General features: G+C 34.6%; 1 pseudogene; it reads right to left on the bottom strand.

Moving 5' to 3' along the window:
• Positions 1 to 420: 420 nt before the first annotated feature.
• Positions 421 to 3,229, bottom strand: LOC121227685 (LRR receptor-like serine/threonine-protein kinase ERL1; annotated as a pseudogene).
• Between the last annotated feature and the right edge of the window lie 766 nt (positions 3,230 to 3,995).

Here is a 3,995-nt window from a genome sequence, read left to right as displayed (position 1 = left end):
GGAAGTCTGTTGGTACGTGGCTTCAAGAATTTAACTAGGTATTTCCTGTTGAATGTAAATAATTCTGTCTATCTGCTCAAGCTGGTATAGAGAATGCAATTGTGTATTTTATTTGGTGTGAAAGGAATAGTAGGCTATTTGGGAATTCTTCTAATTATGTTGAAGTTTTGTTGAAAAAAGTTACAAATGTACATTTTGGTCTTAGTGATAGATGTCTCACTGATTTAGACCCTGTCAATAACTGATTATGTTTGCAAGGAGTTTGAGAAATGCATAGGATAGGCTTCTGGTTTTGGTTGATGTAATCTGTTATATTTTTTGGTTTTGTATAAGTTCTTATTGTACAATTATAATTTGGTGGTTGTGGATTATTGAATTATTGAGTTATAATAAAGAAACCCAAAAAACACACAATTTGAACTTAACCTATCTATATATATTCTTCTTAATTAAAGAAAAAAAAACCCTAAAACACCATGAAGTCACTATACATTCAAATGCATATCCCATATGCATTTCAATCCGAATCCTTCATAACTCAGTCATTCATCAAAACTCGGAATCTGTCAATTTTTTATCCAACTCTTTGCCCTCAATGATTCGAAGCACATAATGTATTCCATTAGCTACATCATAGACCATCAATCCAATCCTACCACCCATATAACCTCCCAATGGCTTCCCACAAGATAACCAAACTTCCCAAGCACTTGTTCACCGAAAATCCCCCACCGTAGGCACCAAGCAATGTTCCTTGCCCCTAAAAACCCTTCCGACATAGTCCCACCATAGTAAACAACTTCGAAAAAGTCCCAACCGGACGAAATGATCGGACCCGTTACGCGCTCAGCCTTTTGCGTAGCCAGCTTGGCCGCTTTTTCCCGGCCTTTGTGGCTTGTTTTGCCGCCTCCTTGGAGGACAGGCCTTGTGACATCGCGTCTTGTAACGCCTTCTGCATTGCTAAGTTCTTTGATTTCTCGACATGAGCGGCTCGGATGTTGTAGACATAAAGTTTAACACCTTCTTTCACTGCGCAAGCTATGGAACCAACTCCCATATCAAAGCAATCCCACAATGAAATTGCCCTGTTTGGGATAATACCACTTTCTCTTCCCAGCCAGTTTCCTGCACTTATCGCTATAACATGAAAGAAATGAAAAAGAAAATTTTTTAAAACCATACATAGTAAGTACCTACATACATAGGTAAAAGTACCATAGAGCCCCTATATTAGGAGTTGGATTATATTTTACCCATTGATCAAAAATAGATAAATTTATCCCAATACAATAGATCAAGAGCAAGCCGGTCCTTTCTATTAAAATTTCATCAATTTTTACTGTTAAAAATTGACGTGGTGATGAAACAACTAGACAATTACCTAGTGCATGTCATGTTGACATATAAAGGTAAATTTTAACAATGAAAATGAAAGTTTTTAACATAAGACTAATTTGCTATTGATCTAAAGTACAAGAATAATTACTCATTTTTTAAGTAAATGAGCACAATTTAGTCTGACTTATAATACAAAGCCTCCACAATACTTTTACCTATCTCTATACATAACTAACATTGAGCAAATATGCACGTAAAAGCTAAGAAAAAGAAGCTAGATAAAGTAAATTCAAACAAGGATGAAAGTTTTTTGCTAGCTCATGATGCTCTTCAACTTGATTTTTATGTATATATACTCGCTCAAAATCGAATTTTATTCGATACTTTAGCTTCTATTTCGACATAACTCTTAAAATTTATCTAATCCCAATCCATGACTATTCATATGAAAATTACATAATGTTTTATATATTAGCTTTACAAATTATCCATTTATATGTTACAAAATATAAAAGTGACATTTTAATAAATATATCTAAGCGAAACAGAATTAATTCTAAAATTTTAATAAAAACTCGACCTTGGTTCAAACTCAATTTTAAAAACAAAAATCACCCTATATGGCTGGGTGGATGGAATCTCGATAACTTGAAGGGTTTTTGTCGGGTTTGTATTTCACACGAGTATATTAAAACTTTTATAAATTATTTCATATATTTTGAAAGATTCTATACACATTCTCATGTTTGAATGTGCTGAATCCAAATATGTACTTCAAAATAAAAAATCGAAATAACTCTAAACAGATATACCAATTTGATCCATAAAAGATAACAAAGAAGAGAGAACAATCAAGAACATTAAATTTTACAAACTTGAAATTAACTTGGAGATTTAAATTCCAACATTTACGACTTCTTTTATTTTCCAGACCAAATGCAAAAACGAGGACGTTTTGAGGTTGTTACCTGTCTTACTGAGAAGGGTGAGTCCAAGGATGAAGAGCAGCAGCTGAACTCTTTTTTTGTTGAGATCCATTGGCAACAGTTAAAAAATGACAGAAAAAAAATTGGCTAATCCTATTTACTACTATTTTTGTTACTCCTAATTTGAAGGATCAAGGAGGAAGAAGACCAGATCTATGGCTGCCACGTCTACTCAATTATTAAGCTAAGCAACTGATGGAATTTATCCAACAACATTTTTTGCAGAAATTTATTTTCATTGAAAATTATTGAAATACAACAAAACCTATTCATACATAATCAAAACACACTTTGATCCAATCTCCAGTAAATTATACCAACTTTAGAGACATGTTTTTTTCCCGTCAAACTACATACCCATAGTAGCCCAAGACACATACAGCTTTCGACCAACATGGTCCAACTTTCGATAGTATGCATGCCTCCAAGACCTGATGAAAAACAAGGGAGCCACTACACCCCAAATCCCATTACAAAGCCGAGAACTATGCTGACATAAGCCAATTCACTTTACTTCCTTCCCTGCTACTTCCATTATTTGCAACGTCAATCGGAATACCTTTTGAGGTGCAGTTCTTAGTGAGAGGAGGTCCACAAAGATGATTGCCCACGTAAGACAAGTTTTCAAAGCTTTGAAGCTGAGTGCTTGTTGGGATTTGTCCTGTCAAGTTGTTGTGGGACACATTGAAGTGATTCAAGAAATTCAAATTGGAGAAACTTGGAGGGATTTCACCATTTAGTCGATTCATGGACAAATCAAGAGATTCCATTAACTCTATGTTGCCAATGCTGTCTGGTATATTTCCTGTTAGGAGATTCCCTGAAAAATTTAAAGACAATAGTCCAACGAGACTACCAATTTCTTTGGGGATCTCTCCTGTGAGACTGTTATCTGAAAGGTCCATGCTCGTAACAAGTCCTAGTGTGCTACCATATTCATCCTCTCGTCCTTTCAACACCAATAATGCGTTCAAAAAAAGGAGTCAGCATCTACATACTTCACAAAAACAAAATTATTGGTTTTGTTTGTTGTGGCCATTGCACTTAAATTATTGAAACATTTTGGAATAACTCCAGAAATGTTGTTGTGGGCAAGGTCCAAGTTTTGAAGAAATTGAAGATCACAAATTTTATGAGGAATATGTCCATCAAAGTTATTGATCGAAGGCTTAGAGTCACAAGGTTTGAGAGCTTATCACCAATCCATGCTGGTACACTTCCACTGAAATGATTTTCACTAAGATCAAACATAATGAAATTTGGAGAATTTTGCAATGTGGATGGCAATTCTCCAAACATGGTATTGTTTCGAAGGTTTAGCATTATAAAATTTAGATGCCATAAAGAAGGTGGGATTTTGCCGGTCAAATTGTTGCTTCCCAAATTTAAAAGGCCTAAAACCTGACAATGATTCCAACAATCTGGAATATCTCCTGAGATAAGATTTTTATCAATGTAAAGAATTTCCATAAATTCCCCACTTGATGAATTACAAACTAATTCAAAAAGAGATCCCGAAAATGAATTATTTGATAAAATTAGAAATCGTAAACTTGGGAATACTCTTGGCAATGGGCCTATGAATCGGTTTGAACTCAAATCAACAAAGCTGCTCACATTCAAATATGAAATCTCTCCTCTAAGTTGATTCGAGGAAAGGTTTAAATATTC

The sequence above is a fragment of the Gossypium hirsutum genome, unplaced genomic scaffold, assembly GCF_007990345.1.
Source record: "Gossypium hirsutum isolate 1008001.06 unplaced genomic scaffold, Gossypium_hirsutum_v2.1 scaffold_1371, whole genome shotgun sequence".
NCBI classification, from domain to species: Eukaryota; Viridiplantae; Streptophyta; class Magnoliopsida; order Malvales; family Malvaceae; genus Gossypium; species Gossypium hirsutum.
Note: the sequence above shows the minus strand (reverse complement) of the source record. Positions and strands in the feature narration are given on the sequence as shown.